The following is a 20,414-nucleotide window of genomic DNA, read 5'->3' as shown; positions in this document are numbered from 1 at the left end:
AGCCAAAGTCCCAAGTTCTGATTCTAACTGATGTGCTCTCTCCTGGGCTGGCAGGGACCAGGGGCCAACTAGGAACCAGCTAACAGCAGCACCTAACTCGCTTCTCTGGGATGCCTGAACTGGTTAGGCCAGTCCTGCTAGGAGCCAAGAAGGCAGGGGAGGACGGGGTGGAGATGCAGGGCTTGGAGGGGTGCCTAGAATGGAGGAGGAGGCGGGACTAAGCAGGTTTCTCCAGCAGGCCGGGAGAGGAGAAAATCAGGGCGGAGGAATTGTATTCAGGTGTGAGAAATTGAAGGCTGCACCTCTAGAAGTGGCTGGGGCTGGCTGCACCAACCAGATATAAAAAGGAAGCGCTCCTGCTTGCCTCCCTCTGATGGGATAACTGGGGGTGGTAGGTTTCCAGCTTTCCTCCCTCATGCTCCATCATAAGAACCCCAAGGCTTGCTGACTACCCTGCCACAGCTGTGGCCTGCACCAAGGAGAGCACAGGTAAGCATCCTGATGGACACTTAGACACGGGGGTGGTCTTTTCTCCCAGGCTGTCCCCACTGCTTGCTGGCTGGGGGTAGGGATGCTGTCTCAAGGGGAGTCTTTGAAGCTGCTCTGACCTCTTTCCCTGGGTCCTGGGGTTAAAGCTATGTCTGTCACCAGCTCCAGGGACCCCCACTCCTCTTTATGTGGGGAAGCTATTTGCCCAAACCAGCAGGCCCTGGCATGTAGTTGACTGGCTTCTGAGAGTCACTGAAGCCAGTGGTGTTGCTCTGTGGCTCTGGCTTCTTCCCGACACCGATGACCAGGTAGCCTGTTGCAGGCAGCCTTTGCCACATAGTGCTTGGAAATGCATTGCTTATAGGGAAAGCCTGAGCCATGCAGGCTTTGGTAATTGCTTGTACTATTTCTGGCTTCTTTCCAGAAGTTTACTACGCTATTATATAGAACTTTGAAAGCAGTAAATGTGCATATTGAAAGAGAGTTGGAATTTTTATGATGGTACCTAATAAAAATAGTCATGGTGAAAGTTTATTGAAGTCTGATGGTTTGCAAAGCCTGACTGTGAAGTACTTATATATTACAAGCCCATGATGCAGGTGTTGTTATCATGTATAATTTCTAAGGAGGATGAGGAGACTCGGGGAGGCTGAGTCAAACCAGGTTCACTGATTTCGGAGTCTGTGCATTGGACTTGCACTGATGCCATGTTTTACCGAGAGAGACTTTGGGTTCCAGTGCACAGAGCTGGTGAGGAGCACCTTGCGTTTGTAAAGAGCCTTTCTCTAGGCAGAACAGGGTGGACGGCCTCCATCTTCTACTGCCATGCTCATAAACTAATTTAGAGCTTGGTGTCTATGCCTCAGGCTTCCACTTGGAGACCATTAACAGCCTATGTAGTCCACGTGGTCTGAGTCATTAAGAATTCAGTGAATGCAGCTGAGGCTGCAGCAAATCCTGGAAGTTCCAGAACAGGCAATGGAAGAGGGAGAGAGAGGTGCTTAAGAAAGGGAGAGGGGGATAGGGAATCAGCACTCTGGAGTCGCTTAAAATGAAGTCCAGCTTCTGAAGCCTGTCTCTCCAGATTCCTCGAGGCTCCAAAGCTGATCCCCTCCCCAATCTCACCTAACATCGGGTCCTCCAGCTGGCAGCAACACTGGCCACCTGCAAGCTTTGTCTCCTGGGGACCTGTGCACACCATCCTCCCTCTACTTGCTCTTGACTATTCCATAATTGGCTCCCTGTCGCCTATCAGGTTCCAGCTCAAATTTGGCCTCTTCAAAGAGGGCTTCCTAGACCACAGCACCTAAATTGCTGTTCCCCTTTCCTTCTCTGTGGTCATTATTTTTATAAAGCCTATCACATTCTATATGCTTTTTCAAATTTCTATCTTCCCTCCTAGAACACAAGTTTTTACCAACAAGGTACAGTCCTTCCACGTTGTTCTGCTTGCTCAGCATCGAGTCCTTGGGACTTAGCAGACTTCCTATTAACTTAGCAGAGGCTCAGTTAATATTTGCAGAGTGAATGAATGATAAAAAGGAATAGGGGCTCTCATGACCACCACTTTGCCTCCCTGACCCTCAACACCTCCATTCAATCCTCATTGGGAAGACAGACATGTTGGTCTTCAGCTAAAGGCTAAGGTAAAGGGCACCTGAGTTTTTAAGGACATAAGGGCAATTGATTTCATTCTTGGGTAACATAAGGAAAAGGCCAAAAGGCACTAAGTGGACTTTGTTCCCTGAGAATTATTCATCCATAGTAAGACTAGCCTGCTGACCAGTTTCGATAAGCAGCACCTCAGGTGACTCACCGCAGTTTGTCCTTGGAGGCCGGAGACATGGTATTGATCACAGTCATGCCTGGCTTCTCGTCATACCAACACAATTTCAGATAACTTAGAGTGCGCCAGTTATGTCAGGCCAGCTCTTAAATTCCCACCAGGCTTTACTCGCATATCTCTTGTTTGGAGTGTCACTCAATTTCAGATTGGGAAGAGGCCCATGTTTGAGATCAGAGGATTTGGGGTGTTTCCATGGACTCTACGGTTCTCTGCAACTAGGGACAACTCTCTTGGTTTCTCCATTCTGTTTCTCCTCCTCCGTAAAATGGAATGATATCCACCGCCCTCTATGGCCAGCCAGGTTGTGGTGAGATGCACCTGTGACACAAGTCCTCTGTCAAGCTCCTAGGATGACAGTGATATAGGAGCGGGTGCAGTTTCACTCACAAGTGCTCAGCCCTGCAAGCACACTGGGCAGCAGAGGATGCACAGGGAGGAGTGTTTGTTGTAGAGAATTTTATTTGCAGAAAACGCAGGATTCCAAACGAAGTCTATCAGCAGAAGAGACTTCTTGGCAGGATCCCTTTTCCCAGGCAGCTCCCTCAAAAATCGACTTACACATTTTAATTAACACCCAGCATACTTTGCAGAGAGAAGCAGGAGAATGCAGCCCAGTGACACACTCTCCTTGGCAACCACAAGGGGTTGGCGGTGTTTCACACACTGGTGGTTTTTATGGGTCCCTCCTTGCACTTCTATGTTCCTCGTTGTAATGGGTGGTGAGCCTTCCTGGCATTGACTCTGGCTCTATTTGATTTAAGAGGCATCAAATTTTATAATTGATCTCAGGTTGTTTCTGTGATTCTGTTTTTAAGACACCCCTTATCTATTCTTTGTGCTGGTCTTGATTTGCATATTTTAGAAAATGGGTTATTTTAAAAGAAAATTAATTTTTGAATCGGGAGCCAGTACAGAGTCCTGGCGATTTTTCTGGGGAGGGAGGTGCTTGCAAACAACGTCATACCATGGAAAGAGAATTACTTTAAGCATGTAGAGACCTGGGCTTGGATCTTGGCCACACTTCTCGGTAATCCTTCTCAAGCTCCTTGTGCCATGATGTGCCGTATTGGCAGTAGCTTTGTTGAGAATTCACTAAGTTCTAAGGGTTTCCTTGGACAGTTTCACTAAGTCTCCTTGCTATTGTCTGTTTCTGGGAATGGGGAATATGGGATTTGGAGGGGACAGGGTCACCAGGTAGTAAGGTAGAATCCAGATTTGAACTCACACTGGTTGCTACAGGAGCCTGAGCTTCTACCCGCCAGAGACACTGCCTTCTTCTCCACTGGACCCCCTTGAAACCCTGCTTTATACAAACATTGACAATACCAGGTGGGTCCCCATCACAGAATGTCATCCCATGAGATGAAGCCTATGGAGATTCTTGGAAATGGCAAGGTTTGTTGTTGTTGTTATTATTGCTTCTTTTATACTTATGCCCATCTGTTTACCAAGATTTAAAAAAAATATTGTAAAGGAACTTGTTTTCTCCAGAGGTGACTTTGTGGCCTTTAAAGAAATAAAAGAAAGGTTTTCTTAAAGAATATTTTCCTTTTGGTGCATCTTGACAATGGGGAACATGAAATCACCCCTAACCTAGAAACTACTGTATATATATAAGGCTGAAACCAAACTTTTCAAATTCTCCAAAACCTTAGGAGATTTTCCAGATGTGATGGGCAGTACTAAGAACTAAGAACATAATGATAGTGATCATTTATTAACCACTTTTTAATACCCAGCATCAATAGAAACATTTTCCTAAGATTGTCTCATGTGCAACAGAGAATATATTATTGTGGTTAAGGGTGTACTTCATGGTTTACTGACAACTGACAACACTGTCAGTTGTCAGCTGGGTGACCTTAGACCATCTTCTTAACCACTCTATTTTACTTTTTCCTCTCTGAGGATGATAATGAACCTATCCTGCAGGATCATCATGGGGGCTACATAAATGAACATAGAAAGCATTTAAACAGTGACCAGTGTGTAATGAGCTCTCAAATAGTTGTTGCTTCTACTTTTTCCTCAACACTTCTGTAAAGTAGGTCTGATCACCCTGGTAATCTTTGTATATGTGTAAAAAACTGATAGTCAGGTTTCGTGGGTTGGTTGAGTCAGGATTTGAACCTCTGATTGTCCTAATTCAGAGTCTGCCCTCTTCAAGCTCATATTTCAATAAACTCCCAAGGAAACACAAATGTCTCTGGGAATCCAGTTGGCCACGAGTTCGTACTCTAAAAGCCAACCAACATTCCCTCCACAGACACATCTCTAAGTATTCATTGGCCTGCACTCATCCTCGGGGGTGGGGAGAGAAGTGCCTGGTTGAAAACAAGTTCTGTCTCTAGGATTTCTCCAAACTTTCCAGAACTTTCTCCTCTGTTTGGAATTCTCCCATGGGCGGCCAATGGGGCTAGCCTTGGAGTGATATCTGCTCATTAGACGTAATCAATGATGCAACCAGGGTAGAGCTCTGGACCTGAACATTGAGGGAGCTTCTTTCAACCCTAAGGTAACACCATCCTGTGCAGGCTTAAATCCGTTAATGTAAAATCTAGAGTGAACCTGTGGTGGGAATAAGTGACAAGAAGCTGTCCCCGCGTCAAGTCAGTTTCCCTTCCTTGTGCTCTGTGAGCCGCCTGCCCAGCCAGTGGGGTACATGTTATTTCACTGGCCCACTCTCCCCCTGCAGGGGCACTTGTACCTGCTGGGATCCCAATACTCAGGAAGGCCACTGTGACCAAGAAAATGGTGACTTCCCAAAGCATGCAGGGCTCCAAGTTGCTTTTTCCAGTACCAACAGGAATTAATAATAGCTTCCTTTATCTGGTGTTTGCTATGTGTGAATTTATCTGATTAGTTCGTGTAATCCCGACGTAACCGTGCTGTGAAGGAGGTTCTGGTATTATCCTCTCCTAGGGGGCAGAAGCTGAGGTTGAGGGAACATGGACTTGGCAAGGGCCACCCGACTGACAGCCAGAAGAGCAGGCCATAAATCCAGGCTCCTCACTTCTGCCCTCACTGCCAAATTCCTCTCGCCTGAATCTCCCTCAGGAGATGGTCTGATAACCCATTACAGATCAGCATTGGAAAAACCCGTCCTGCTGCCACCCCTCCTAGGTGATGTGGACAAACCTGCCTGACCTCTTTCCCTGGGCACCTCAGCCCTGCTCTGGATGGTAGAGCCTGTACATTTTCCTTCTGCTTCATTTTTTTCCTAGGCATGGTTGAGCTGCTTTAACTACTTGCCTTGACTTTCCTCCAACAACAGAAGAATATATCAAAATGTGAGCGTGACAGAGTTTTTCTCTCCAAAGCCCCTCCTCTTCATTTTTCTAATTTCTCTTTTTCTCTTTTCAGCCTTCTCTAGTAGCAAGTTGTGTTCGATGACAGATCATAAAGCATGTTTGCAATGCTGTGAGATAACTCAAGTAATTGGCATCTTAGATTAAGGACCAGCCTCTGAATTCCATCATTGATAAAAGCAGACAAAACAGTGGTCCACATTGCAGCTGTATATCAAGAAAGCACTGGCCCTCCTACGTGGTGTTTCTGTAACTGTGCTGTGAGCTCTGTAGAGGGAAGATGGGATTCTAGTGAAGGCTGGGACAGCACCTCTAATGCCCGTATGATCATGCCTGTAACTCATTTTCCACAGCAGCATAATGCTGTGTTCCTGGGCTCCTCACGTTTACGGTGCACGTGTTCAGTATACTGTGCAGACCCCCTCGTGTGCTCTGTTGCATGAAATTCTCCCCTTGATTGAGGTGAATATTGCAGTAATCAGTTTACATCTTAGAAAACCAAGACTGGAAAAGGTTCAACACCAGTTAAATAGTGAAGCCACCACCTGAACAGGATTCTTCTGATGTCCAAATCCATTGCCTGGGCTAGTATAATGCACAAGGTAGCAATTAGATGTTAAATTCTTTTTTCCTGCCACATAATTAAAATCTCTCTCTCTCTCTCTCTCTCTCTCTCTCTCTCTCTCTCTCTCTCTCTCACACACACACACACACACACACACACACACACACACACACACACACACACACCTTTCTCATGCACAGTCTTTCGAAGCGCCTTCTGAAGACGTTTTCCCAAGTCCCATCAGACTACCCTGCTGTTTCTCATCTGCCAACTTCCAATCGATGGTAGAGCCCCTCCAGCCTGGTGCACCAGCCATCACTCATTGTCCCTCTGTTCAATTTGCTCTTCCCTGTCACACAAAGATACTTCATTGATAATTGTTAATCTTCCTTTCCTAGTAATTGAAAGATCTTCCAAATAAATACTTGTCCTTACCTTTGAAAATAAAACCACTTATTCTCTCTTCCTCTGCATGGCAGGAGTCACCAGACACTGTGGCTTTCCAGGACACTAGGAAAAAAGCAGGGAATATGTGGGGTGAGCCGCATAGGCCTTGGGGCCAGGGGCTTGGAGCAGCCTGTTAGGGTGCCAATCTCTGAACATAAGCATCCTGTCCATCTTCTTGTCTTGCTCCCTGGCATCCAGAGCAGTTCCGAGCACATGGAAGATGTTCAAATATTAAGTCACTATTGGCTTCTAAGGAAATATCTGTTACAGGTTTGTTTGTTTGTTTCTCCAAATTCTGTTTAGTCTGCTCAAGACTACAAAATGTTTTGGGACATTGCCATTTTTACTTTTAGGGACACACTTCCTTCTTCTATCAACCTAGGGTTTCTCTGCTGAATTAATCTGGGTAGTAACAGGAGGATACTTGTCTGGGCAGCCAGTGTCCCTACAGCCACCTTCTTTCTTTAATTCCATTGTGGGGAAGAATGCAGGACTATGACATTTCCATTTCTTAAACACTAACAATGTGCGGACACAGCACCAAACACCTACCGCAATACTTACATTGAATCTTCAACCTGGCATTTTGCAGATGAACACAGCTGGTGCTTGGAGGGGTAAAGGGGACATGCTACAGGACACACAGCTGAGGGGTGATAACCTGGACACCTCTCTAGGACTGTGGGCTCTCAATCCCGAGCTCTTCTCCTGAGCTGCATAGCGAAGCCACCTCTTGCCTTTGCTAAGGTCTGTTATAAAGCTTCCTGTTAGAGTGGATGTTCCTTCTCTGCCTTTTCTGGAGTCAGATACCCACCCGCAAAGTTGTCATTTTCTAGATGGGCAATCTCAATGTCACCTATTATGTGCCTGGGATTGAATTCCCAAGTCTTTTTTTTTTTTTTTTTTTGGTACCTTTGTGTTGAGGAGAAAAGAGGGAGCTCTAGACATTGAAAAGATTGCTGATGGGTCTAAGTCCTGCTTGCCAGAAAGGAAAGCCATTTCTGCTGCTCCATGTGTGGAGGTAAAGGTCAGGTGGGTGCTCAGAAGAGGGAGGGAAGTGTCCTGGGTGTCATTCCTTCACTTGTGACTGTCACACTTTGCTGTACAAACAGAGGCAGACTTCACTCTTACTGGACATTGCTGTTTCAATGGAACTTGGGTTTCTTTAAAAAGAAAACCACTTTAAGTGGAAAATTAGTATTTTTTGCCACAGAGTACAGCAATGAGCACAGCAACCCAAGTCAACTCTAGCCAGACACTGTCTGCCGAAAGCTCTGGTTTTGTTTAAAAATCGTTAAATATGAGCCAAATTAAATATGAACATGGTGGGTTCAGAACTAGATGAACTCGTTCAGGAGATGGATTGTTGTGATGGCTGCATGACAGTGTGAATGCCCTCAATGTCACTAAACTGTACACTTAAAAATGGCTAAAAAGGTAAGTTGTATGTGATGTGTATTTTACCACACACACACACACAAAAAGAATGAGGCAGCTCTTTATGCAAAATGATGACACCATCTTCTAGACATATTGTCAAGTCAGGGGGAAGCAAAGTACTGAACAGGGAGCTGCCGTTTTTCAAAGGATATATGCACATACTTCCATGGTTGTATATGCAAGGATCCTTCTGAGAGGATGACTTGATTCTGTGGAAGGAAAGGGGTTCTGGCACTTGGGAATAGAAATGAGACAAGCTCCTTGTTTGCTACACAACATTTGATTTCTGTTCCTTGTGTTTGTATGGCTTATCCTTGTTAAAAAAAATTTGAACCTTAAAAAAAGGGTGGGGGAACAAGATTAGCACCAATCTGGGACTTCTCCTTAAAGCAGGTTCTCATTATGACTGCATCCCAGACCCCAGCTTCTTGAGATGCTGTCCCCCGACCAGCAGCTTGGGCATCTCTTGGAAGCTTGTAAGAAATGCAGACTCTTGAGACCCACTGAGCTCCATGCAATCAGAATCTGCATTTTACCAAGACCCGAAGTGACTTTCGGGGCAATTATGTGTTAGAAGTATTGTAGGGGACATATAAATTGGCGTCTCTGAGGTGGGCTTGAGCCTGGGGGTTTGCAAAAGCTCCCAGATGACTCCACAGGGTGATTGGTGCTATCAACCACTGACTTAATCTAACTGGGAACTTGAAAGGGGTTGAAATAATAGGACCAATTTTGTTACAATGATTCCCTTTTATTCAATGTGGGTTCTAGGTACTGTTTAAAAGTATGGGGCACTGCATGCCCCGTAGTTGGGAGAACTGATCAGAATGACTATCTCAGATCCCATGAATATCGCACAGACATAAAATATTTGAGATTCACCTGAGCTTTGTGGGGAAGATGCTCTTATTTAGAAATTCTGTGCACTTTTCCCCCTTAAATAAAATAAACATCCTGGGAATACAACTCGGTGGTAGAGCACCTGCCTAGCATGTACAAGGCTCTTCGTTCAATAATAAGAAAATCAACTTCATAATTCTACACCAAAACAGGTATGGGCTTTTTAAATCCAGTGATAGAGCATAAAGTCAGAGTAATAGTAATAGAGTTGAAAGTTAGGACTCCGTAGCATTCAAATTTATAATTTCTATGTCAAATGAAGTTAAGATCTGTCCCATAGGGCTATCATTCGAATGAAGTAGTTAGGCAATGCTGTCCTATTATATGATTAGGTGGTAACTATGGCATGGACACCTACTCTCCCTTCCCCTCTCACTTGCATAGTATCCTGGGCTCTTATAGCTGTCACTATACCTTCACATTTGCTTACTCTGCTCTTATCGTCCCACATATAGATGACATTTCTCACACTGCAGCTAAAACCAAGGAACCTGAGTTCCATCTCTTCCCCCCTCCCCTTAACAAACAGCAAAATTTCTCCTATCTCTTACCAAATTATCTGACACATTTCTAAAATATAACTGAAACCTCATTACATGGATGAACAGCTTTCCATCAGCTCATTCCTGGCTTGATATTACTATAATTGTTGTGAAGACATTGCAGTTAGCCTCAGAGGCAGTCAGAAAGGCGTCATTGTTAGCAACCTGAGATGGCTGCAAGTGTGTACAGAGAGCTGGTGGAAGCTGCTGGTAGTTCTGCATGGGCAGATGATGCTGGAGAGTGGCTTCTCTGGATCTCTTCCACTGACTTGATGGACATTAACTGAGGGAAGAAAGTAGGGCGTCTAATTCAGACAATAGTTCTCCCTCCACTGATGCCAAAGTCATCTTCTCAAAATGCAAGGCTGAAAGAGTTTAATTCTCTCCTCAATACCCTGATAGAACTCCTTGCTGCTTTGAGTATGAAGACCCATTGATATTCTCATAGTGTGGCTTCTTCCTGCTACTCCAGGCACCTCCCTAGCTCCCGTCTGGTCTGTCTGCTGGGTTGTCTTCCTCTCTTGACTGACTACTTGCTTCATGAAAGTACTGATTCCAAGGCTGTGGACAAAGTCTCATTAGTGCAGTATCATAGTGAAAGACCCTAGAAATGTAGCAGATGCTCAGGAAGTATTCGCAGGAAGAATAAACATGCACAAGGATGTCACATAAAGTTTTCCTGCATAGTCTCGCTGCTATGCAATGGTCTCCCAGTGACATGGAAATGGTGACTGTTTTCTTTGCAGATAACCGATGCAGATGGTTGTTTGCTATCACTCAAATAACTTCATTTGTGCCCTCTACCCAAGATTACTTGCCCTTAGTCACTTTGCCTGGGAAGTTTACTCTTGGTCAAAGGTTATTTCCCTCAATAAACTCCCTTTACAGAATAATGGCACAGGCTGTATGGCCCGCCCTTGTGTGCCTCTTATGTTCCTTCTAACCTCTCATTTCACTTAACTTCCACATTTGTGTCTACCTCTCCAACAACTTAAGAAAAAAGAATCAAGCACTTGTAAGGTTTGTGTGGTTTGGGAGCTGATGAGTAAACAGGACGTGTGTATGTGTGTGAGTGGCTAATGTTCCATAGTGAATATCCTGAAGTGCTCCATCTGATCTCGGCACTGATCCCTCCACCTGGATGCTATTTCCACCCCTCCTCCTCGTCAATTTACCTACCACTTAGACCTCATATTAGTTGTATTACTGATACACAAAAGCCTTCTCTGCCCCATCCCTCATCCCTAGATGCAGTCAAGCATCCTGTTTGTTATTCCAGCTCCTGTGTTTCCTTCCCATGGTTTATAACCATGGCTAATCATAACCTATGTGCTTATTGGATTTCAATTTGTCTCCCCCTAAATACCAGAAGTTTCACAATAACTAGTTTCAGTAACTGGTTGTCTCTTCATTCTCTTTCAGCACCTAACAGTGCTAAGCACCCAATAGATTCTCAATGAAAAGAATATTTTCTATCTGCAGCCTGATTAAGCCCCTGAGTGTGGTAAGATAAAGTAGGCAGAGGAGGACACCAGTGTTCCTTCCTCGCTGGGGTCCCACGGGGTGTTCCTCTGTGGGCTGAGCTTGGAAATTGCCCAGTCCCATAGCATTGCAGGGACTTGCCAAGAAGTGCTGTGGCTTCTGGTCCCTACCCTGCTGAAATCGGGCCACCACTCCCCAAGAACTTGTTCCTTGGAACACTCAGCCAGGTCTAGATACCAACTGCTAAGAGAAAAGGGACATCACAGCAAACCAGAAGGGAAGGCAAGTGGCAGGGAGGCCAGCAAAGCTGTGAGTCGTAAGCAAGTCTGACATCCCCAGACATGTTCTATCTGGAGGAATCAGTCTCCTCAGTGTCTGGGGACCTGCAGGGGGAGAGCTGCCATCTTCCTCTTCATCCAGATTGCTCTACTTGGAGCGGACAAATGGAGGAATTTGCCTTGAGTATTATAAGGATATTCCAAGTGACTGACACCCTCACTCCCACCCCAATTCCACCAGTTGTAGCTGAACATGATCCATGGGACATTGACATTCCCCACATTGCCAAATCCTCTCAGAATTTTTGTCCACTTGCCCCTGCCTAGAAAGCCTCCCAGTGACTGCCTCCAGCCAGGGCACAGTGGGAAATATTTATTCATCCAGACAGGGCTGGGATATAGCTCAGTTGGTAGAGTTCTTGCCTCACATGCACAAGGCCCAGGGTTTGATTCCCCAGACACACACACACACACACACACACACACACACACACACTTTATTCATCCAGGCAGCCCAGGAGGAGGTTTGCAAGGTGTGAAGAAGGTGAGTGTTTGTGACTGATAACAGGCCATAGAGAGGAGCTGGGCAGAGACCTGGTTTTAGTAAGGAGGTAAGTCACAAAGACAAAAGTGGCCTGGCCCAGGCTCCTGAACCAGGCACTTTTCCTCTGTGTCCACGTCTAGCTTTACCTAGGATGTCCCATGTGTTCCTCCCTACCTGTGCTCTGTGCCTCTTCCCATACCCTAGAAGACAAAAGGGCGGGAGTTGATTAGTGATTCTTATGTTTTTTGAAGCCATGCAGTTTAGAAGAGATGATTGAGAGTCGTCAAGGGCAGGATTCTGAGGCATTGGTCCCACCGTCTCACCCCACCAGCTCACGTGCACATTCACCCATGCACACACACACTGTCTCGCTCTTATACACTCACACACTCCCATTCTCTGAGTAGCTCTCATCTGTTTTATGTAGCAGCATGCTATAAAGGTCACATGGCCTTGTAGGGGATAAGAAAGTAGTGTCCAGGGGAGTGTGAAAAGGTTCAGAAGCCATGAAGCAGATGACCTCCTCTGAACTGTAGCAGCCCCTGATCTTTCAGCTGAAATCTTGGGAGGCACAGTCCTCTTCTGGCTGTCTATTAGAAAGCAAATAGGGTGGAATGGTCAAAAATGAGGTCTCTGGGCCAGCTGCCTGGGTTGAAATCTGGCTTCTACTACTTACTTTTTGTGTCCTTAGGAAAGTTTCTTCTTTGTGCACCTTTTGTGGTTTTTTTTTTGTTGTTTGTTTGTTTTATTTTTCCTTTAAAATGGAACTAAAGGGGCTGAGGTTGTAGCCCAGTGGTAGAGTGCTTGCCTAGCATGTGTGAGGCACTGGGATGGGTTCTCAGCACCGCGTGTAAAAAGTAAATACAATAAAGGTCCATTGACAACTAATATATGTTAAAAAAAAAATACACCTGAACTAAAGGAGCAGCTATCTCAGTCTTGAGAATTAAACAAATGTGTGCAATACTTAGAACGATGAAGACAGTATTCATAAGCGCTGGCAGTTGTTTCCTTGCTCAGCGTTGTTAAATTAGTGCTTAACATTTGAGAGGATCATGAATTCCTCTGTGAATCCGTGAAAGCTGTGAACCCTTTGTCTGATGAGCTATGTACCGAAATGTCTTTTGCATTTAATTAAGGGAACATTTGGTGCTGTGTCTTCAGTGGAAAACTGAGGCCCAAAATGTGACAAGGAATTGCCTGAAATCATTGAATGAAGAAGCAGCAAAGCAAAGTCTAGAATCCAGATAGCCCTGGTTTCCTGGTGTCCTTGTCAGTACATACATCCCTAATGCAGACATTTTAATATGGTCACAAAGACTTGGAGTTCATTGTTGGTCTCCTATGTACTTTTTTGTTAAACTTTGGTCAAGTTCCTGAATATTTTGGTTTCTTCTATGTAGAAGAAATATATAATATATAATATATATTATAATATAATAATTAATAATAATAAATAATATAATATATATTATAACTTTACAATTCTCACCTTAGTGAAAACACAGGGGCGTACTAGACTCAATGCTAGCAAAAGAGCTGTTCTGGGAGGTGTAGACTCCTGCTACCCAGAAAGGAGGCTGAAGTTTCAAAAATGCATGGTGGCACTTGAAAGTAGTAGGTGCATTTCAGGGACAGGCCTGGGCCAAAGCATGGGGAGGACAAATGCCTCATTTCCCCTTCATGTGATTCCCCTTCTCTGCCCAGGGACATAGCACACTCTATGGCACAACCTTCAGACAACCTTCCCTCTCTACCTGCAAATGTAATCACATTCTTAAAAACTTGTAAAGGTACTGTTTAATACGATTCGACTCACTCAAGGAGGAAGTGTTACTTACGGGCCTGAGAACCTGAGATTCAGGAGACTGAATTCAGGAGAGGAGCTTGCTTTGTATGGCAGGCAAGGTGGCCTTTCCAAAACCCACCTGGAGGCCTCTAATCCCGACTCCAGGTTGTGTCTGGATACCACGCTCAAGTGAATCTCTTCCAGTCTTCCTGAAACACCTATGGCAAGCCTTGGCCAGGTTCACAGTTGTTCTAGGTCTGACCCCTGAAAAGGATTTTCCTCATGGTTTTTAAAAAGGGAGCAATCAGCAAATTCCCCAGCCTTTTATTATAATGGCAGAAGGCATATTTCCCTCCATTCCTGGTTAGTAGGTCCTTTTCCTAAACGGCTGCATGATCAATACCTGAACAAGTGATCTTAACTATATATCACCTAGTGTTTCTCCTCTGGTTGGTTCATGTTTATAAATGAATAACTCCCAATTCAATTTTAAAAGGTTCTCGAATAGTTATGTAGGCATTTTACACCCTTTTTGACATTACTTTTAGCACAGTTCTGAACACAGAAGAAATCTTAGTTTGGTACATATTTATTTATTGAACCAGGCAAAGTATAAAAGCCTGCTTAATTTTCCTCTACAAATATATAAACATATCAACATACATGTATACCAAAGTAGAAAATAGTTTTCATTTCTTAGAGAAGTGTTTTTTAATTTAAATTTATTAATTGATACATAAAAGCATGAGAACTGTATGTTAATGAGGTATCCTATAATGTTTGATATATGTATACATTGCATATTTATATCAGCTAAACATATCTGTCATTTCAGACAAGTATTTTACTGATTCAGCCTAATCTGTCAAACAGTGAACAATCTGGCAATTAACAAGTTCTGATAAATGATTGCTAATTAAATTTTATTACACATAGAGCCAAGCCAATCTATTTTTGTATTAAGAGAATCCAATATTTCTCTTGAATTGCTGTAGATCATTCAAACAAGGTATACATTTATTTAAGCAGCTTCCAAAGGGACCTGGTTCCAGGAATTGCAATTTGCTAAGAGATTGGACTGGGTATTTCCATGGCAAATAATTTCATTTACATTACACCCAGGCCTGGTAATACCACATGCCCTGAGTAACTCATTACTATCAGCAAGAGGCTTCCCGCCCCATAAAAAGTGAAAAAGCATAAAGAATACATAAAGGAGACAGCACATTCAGGTTCCTTAAATTTCTTCAGCTTTATTGCCAGCACTCTTTTCCTAAGAGCTTTTAGCTAAAGGAAAATGAGAGAAAGAAGTTACAAAACCAAATTCAGATGGGAGATTCGGGCCAAGGAGATGGAGCTAATGGATAGACTAGGATAATGAGCTCTGTGAGGCCAACTTGTGAATGCAAACACTAGCTGTGTGATGCCTTCATTTCCCCAAAGCTGAGTTTGAGGCTTCAGTCTATGGAAAAATGCCACCAGTGCCCCCTTGCTTCCTAGATCCCACAGAATACTGAGAGGGGAAGAGATAAAAGGAGTCAAGAGGGAATCCCTCTAGCATCCCACCATGTCAAACAAATCTTAGTTCCTGGGATTTCAAAAATGGAAGGGCACCAAGGAGCGAGCAGTTGACTTGCTGAATCCTGCAAAATGCATGGAGCTGAGGCCCAAACATGGATACCCTGATTCTCATGCCAGCACGTATTCCCTAGAAGGACGAGAAACAATCATCTCACCTGTTTAGACACCTGAAGGTCTATTAGAAGGGTTTCTTGCTGCCCTAACAGAGTTAAATGTTTTAAACTGTGAATACTGTCATGATCTACAAAACTGCTATTGTGGAATATACTCAGGATGCTACTCTATAATTGAATTAGGGGTCATCTTGTCCTAATGCCCTACTGAGTCATTGTCCTTAATAGCCATTCTCCCTCACCTGTGGTATGGTCCTTTTAAATACCCATTCCTCAAAGCAGCAGAACACACCTGAAAGATGCAAACCCCATGCTTCCCAGGGCTGCAGAGAAAACAGCACAATGGGGTGTTCCAGGAGAGGTCCACCCCCTGAACCATTCCACCCTGGAGTCCTTGGGGCCTCAAGTGGTAGAAAAAGCATAATTGTTTATTATAGTTATTATAATATCCTTCTTGAATCTTAAAAATCACAAATGATCATTCTCACCCAAAAAAATCCCCTACTTCCTTGGAAATCTTATTCCTTATCTTAAATCGGCTCTTTTGTCTTCATCTAGGTCTACCTTGTGAGGGCTGGAGTTTAGCTGGTATGAATGGGACATGGCTCTGCTTACCTGTCCCATCTGGAGCCACTTGTTACTCAGTCCTTTTCAATGCCAGTGTACTTAATGTGCATAATACCCTCCCTGCAGAAATGCAAGATCCTTGGCAATCATGCTTTTCTTTGCTCTTTACACATAACAGTTTATGTAAATATCAAACTGGAATAGATTTTTTTTTTAATATTTATTCTTAAGTTTTAGGTGGACACAATATCTTTATTTTATTTTTATGTGGTGCTGAGGATTGAACCCAGTGCCTTGTGCATGCTAGGCGAGCGTTCTACCACTGAGCCACAACCCCAGCCCCATGGAATAGATTAATAGTTATGATTTAACCAACATTTTCATACTTACTAGATGGCAGACTTGGGCCATAAGAGCTCCATGAGCATTGTCCTGTTTAAAATGAGGTCACCAGTGCCTCCTAAGTCACGTGGGAATGATGTCATCATGCCCTTGTGTCTAAAGAAACCAAGTCATCATGAAGCATATAACCTTTTTTTAATTAGAGCTTTATAGTGACACACAGTAGTTGGATTCATCCCAACAAATTCATACGTGCATAGAATTGGGTTTCACTTCCTGATCCCCTTTTCCCTCCTGTACTCCCTCCCCTCCTCCATTCTCCTTTTACTAGACTTCTCTCCACTCATCTGTTTATTTATATTTGATTATTTCTACCTATGCATAAAGGTGAAGTTCCCTGCTGTATGTTTACATATACACATAACATGATTTTTTAAGAATTCATTCTGCATTGCCTTCTCCTACCCATCCCTCCTCTCTGCATCTAGGTCTCCTTCCTCTGCATTACTGATCTTCCCCTTATCTTTAGGATATCTTATCCTTCCCTCCCCCTTTCCTTTATTTTACTCTAGTTTCTGCATATCAAAGAAGACATTTGATCCTTGAGTTTCTGAGTTAGTTTAATAACCTTGTGATGATCTCTTAGACCTCCTGAAGAGAAACTTTTATCTTAAATACCACTGGAGAAAGAACATCTCCCATAGATTTTTTTTTTTTTGTACCAGGGATTGAACTCTGGGGCACTTAAATAAGCCACATACCTCCAGCCCTTTCATTCATATATATATATATATATATATATATATGGCAGACGTGGGCCATAAGAGCTCCATGAGCATTGTCCTGATATATATATATGAAATTTTATTTAGAGACAGGGTCTCACTAAGTTATTGAAGCTGGCTTTGAACTTGCTATCCTCCTGCCTCAGCTTCCTGAGTCGTTGGGATTACAGGCATATGCCACTGCACCCAGCCGGAGATTGCTTTTTATTTGTTTTTTAATTTTTAAATTTGTTCTAATTAGTTATACCTAACAGTAGAATGCATTTTTGACACCTTGTACATTTTTGAGCACAGCTTCTCATTCCTCTGGCTGTACATGGTACAGTCACACCAATAGTGTTACCATACATGTATGTAAGGTAATAATGTCTGTCTCATTCTATACATCCTTCCCATCCTTTTTAATATTTGTTTAATCAAGTTCTTGGGCAATCCATCCACTGAACTTGCATATGCTTATGATAAAGTTTCAATGTTCCTGAGTATGTTCACTCCTCTGTTCACCTAAATCCAAGCCCTAGGATTAGAACTGACCTTGAAAGGCATCTAGTCTGGCCTCCTCCTGCCAATCAGCTCTGCACTTCTGCATCCTGGCCACAGGAGGTGAAGGGAGGTTTCAGTCTTCCTTGTAGTTCATCTCCTCCTTTTCTCTCACCAAACCTTCCAGGTCAACTGAAACCTATGTTCCTTCTTTGAAGTTCTCATTTTTTAAAAACTGGGTTACGGGAGATAGGAATAACATGTGTAGGATTCTAAGAGTTCAGGACACAACAGAAGACTCAAGAGTGAGTTGTAGCAGCTGTGTCTTCAACCATGGAAAAGCAAGTGATGGAGATGGTGCTAGTCATCATAAAGCCTGAGGCGCACAAGACATCAGATGAAAGAGTAGTTTGAGAGCCAACCTCTACCCCTGGCCAGCATCAGGCCATGAAGGAAGTTTCTCTTCCATTTTACAAATGGGTATAAATGAAATTTTCTTGATTCTAAATCATACTCCTCTTTATTTATTTATTTATTTTTTGCCATTGACATTTTAAAATTGGATTCAGCATCAAAAATTATAAGCTTATCCAGTACATGCTCCCATTGTAAGGATCTCGCGAAACGTCGGAGAAAGAGACCACCAAGTGACCACTCATGCAATTGGCAGAAGGGGGGGATTTATTGAACCAGCATGCTGGGGCTCCGTGCCCACTCAAGAAGGGAAAGCAGCCCAGAGCCCCAAGCAGGGGCTGAGCACTGCTTAAGTACACTTTTTGGGGAGGGTGGAGGGCTTTGTATACATCAGAACAAATCATCATGAGGCGCGGGAAAATTGAATAACAACTCCTAAACCTGATTAGTTCATTCATTGGCGGGAACAGGTCAGGCTGGAGTGATAGGTCATTCCTAAGGAGGGGGTTACATTTAAACTGATTGGTCCAGGCCCTGCAATGCCTACGTGCGACCACACACAGCCCTTATGAAACAACCAATAGTCAGGGGAAATATTTACTGGGCAGTTCCAAGCATTGTCTTAACAGCTACAGAAATTTCAGGTTTTGCAGGTAGCATAGAATCCTAACAATACTTAATCCTTTACATTTTAACTCAGACCTTGCAGCTTAGAAACTTTACAACACCCGGTCTTTTACCCTTTAACTTTTACGCTTTAACTTCAATTTCTTTTACCCTTACACCATGATTATTGAATTTGATCACCTTGCCACTAAAAGAAAAAAAATCTGTCATTACTGAAATACAATAATTTTTGCTTATAGAACAAGAAAGCCTTAATGAGACTAAATCTGGTAGACTATTTTGAAAACTGTGGAGACCTATAGAAGCACTCATTTTTGCTGTTCATTTGGTTAGTCCATATTTTCTGAGCAGACACTAGAATGAGGCTTTGTTCTCCGTGTTGGAGTTGGAGCATGGAATAGAATCAACAAAAGTCCCAGCTCTTGGGGAACTTTCTTTCTGGTGGGAAGAGACTGAGAATATACAGTGAGGAAGATTTTTAAGAAACAATGAACACTTTCAATAGAATGAAAAAAGGTAACGGAGCTGGACCTGGGGAGGACTATCCTAGAGTCGGGGAAAGCCATTCTGAGCTAAACTCAGATGTAAAAGAGCACACAGAACCATCTTGAAAGGAAAAACACAGGAGGGTATCTCACAAAGTGATTAGAAGTAAACCCGAGGGCCAACTCAGGCCCTCAGGTGGGAAGGAAAGTGGACAGGGAGGAGGGAGAGGCCTGATTCCACTTGGCCTTTCAGGCTGGAACAAGGATTTTTGACTTTTTAACTGGCCCAGCCACTGCCTTTAACAGACTCGGGAGCTAAAGCCCAAAGATGGAGTGACTCATGCAAGGTCATCAAAACACTGTTTGGCTTTGGAAATTGGATCTCCTGGCTTCCTGACTGTCACTGTTCTGCTTTACTGAGCGGCTTGCAGCCCCAAGCTTCCATGTCTGTCAGCCGAGGCCTTGGAGATGCAAACTGACACCTTGCTGCACTCCTTGCAATGGCAATTTTCCCCAAGTTTTTCCTTTAATATCTTATGTCCCTCATAATTAGAGATTCATATATTCCAATCACTTAGCTGTTTTATAAACAAAGAAAAAAAAAAACAGAAGCGATTCTATGCCACTTAAGTCAACATTAGTTATTTAAATACTAAAATAGTCAAAACAGAAGCACAATCTGGTGGGTGGCCCTGCAAGCCAGCTCATCTGGGCTGTCTCCATCATTGCGCCCCTGGGAACCATACAATTACACACTACAGCTACTGGGATTCTGCTCCTCATTCAAGATACTCACTGGCTCAGGAGATGGGTCTGTGAAAGCCATTCCTAGCCTTCCAACATTTTCCTCTGCTCCTGCACATCTCAGGAATCACCCCCCCTTGGCATGTCTGCTGGAGGAATCAGGGTGGTATAAGACCAAAATTCTAGTATCAGATTTGAATCTGAATCACTCTCCAAAGCCATATTATTTCTTATCTATTAATTCAGGATAATAGTGCTTATTGCTGAGAGCTGTTATTAAAATTAACAGGGGCAATGTATGCAGTCATTAGCAAAGTGTACCATGTACCCGTTCCCTTCCCATCTCATACCATCTCAGAATTGGGGACCTACCACATCCTGGACCAATCTGCCTCTTTTTGCTCTATTTCTCATAAGCTGGTCCAAAAATCTAATGAACACCTGCAGAATACTTTGAACCATACCATGCACACCCAACTATTTAATATTTAGTTGGCCATTGTACCAGGCATTAAGAAATCAATGGGAGCACAATGAGACAGTGGTGTCCTAAACAGAACTCTCATAAGGACCATTTCCAGTTAGAATGTTCTTTATGATTTCATATCTCCAATTACCTAAATGTTTATTCTTGGGCAGAAGAGAG

General features: G+C 43.5%; 1 protein-coding gene across 1 annotated transcript in view; it reads left to right on the top strand.

The window, feature by feature from the left end:
• The first annotated feature begins 250 nt into the window (after positions 1–250).
• Atp10b (ATPase phospholipid transporting 10B (putative)) overlaps positions 251–20,414 on the top strand; it is a 335,264-nt gene continuing 315,100 nt past the window's right edge. The window contains exon 1 of the mRNA XM_046426272.2: positions 251–489. The gene's annotated coding sequence lies outside the window, so the exon portion shown is untranslated. The remainder of the gene's footprint in view (positions 490–20,414) is intronic.

The sequence above is a fragment of the Marmota monax genome, unplaced genomic scaffold (assembly GCF_021218885.2).
Source record: "Marmota monax isolate L192 unplaced genomic scaffold, Marmota_monax_Labrador192_F-V1.1 WCK01_AAM20220418_F8-fsc00246, whole genome shotgun sequence".
Classification (NCBI taxonomy): Eukaryota; Metazoa; Chordata; class Mammalia; order Rodentia; family Sciuridae; genus Marmota; species Marmota monax.
Note: the sequence above shows the minus strand (reverse complement) of the source record. Positions and strands in the feature narration are given on the sequence as shown.